This window comes from Protopterus annectens, chromosome 4.part0, assembly GCF_019279795.1.
Source record: "Protopterus annectens isolate FY-2018-M chromosome 4.part0, PAN1.0, whole genome shotgun sequence".
Taxonomy (NCBI): domain Eukaryota; kingdom Metazoa; phylum Chordata; order Ceratodontiformes; family Protopteridae; genus Protopterus; species Protopterus annectens.
In genome coordinates this window covers 824,823,112-824,823,750 of record NC_056733.1, presented here as the reverse complement: position 1 = coordinate 824,823,750, position 639 = coordinate 824,823,112, and positions in this window count along the sequence as shown.

Below are 639 nucleotides of genomic sequence, written 5' to 3'. Positions count from 1 at the left end.
AAGTAAAAATTAATTACAAAAAGGGCAACAGCAGAATAAAGGTAACCAACCACAAATCACCAGTAATGTGTCTAACACTCACAGTGGCTAAATCCAAGCCATAAGCAAGTAAGCTGGCATCTAGCATGAATCAGAAACAGTGAAGCTGACAGGCAGCAGTAGCATCACACCACTAGAAAGTATGGAAACACCCCTCAGTCAGCGTTTCCCCACAAATTGTGCTTCTTTGGAGTAAACCTGGGAATTTAAACTGACAAAATGCTAGGAGCTGCCATTGCTCGGATACATCACCATGTGTTGGAGGCTGACGGTGGTGAGGAGGATAATGCTGCCAACCGCTGCAGACCCAGGAGGAGGAGGAGAGTGTTCAGACCCAGGGTGATCTATCAGGGGCTACATGACCTAGAAATTGTAGAGCATTACAGAGTGGACAGGGACATACGTCAGCAAATTGCGGAACTGTGCCGGCATCACCTCACATCCAGAACAAACAGAAGGGAACCCATCCCAGTGGTTACTAAGCTATGTGTAGCCTTAAGAATACTAGCTACAGGTACTGTCTAAACACCTACTGGGGATATAATGGGGGTGTCACAGGCATCTGCATCCAGAGTACTCCATCAGTTCCTGGATGCCGTG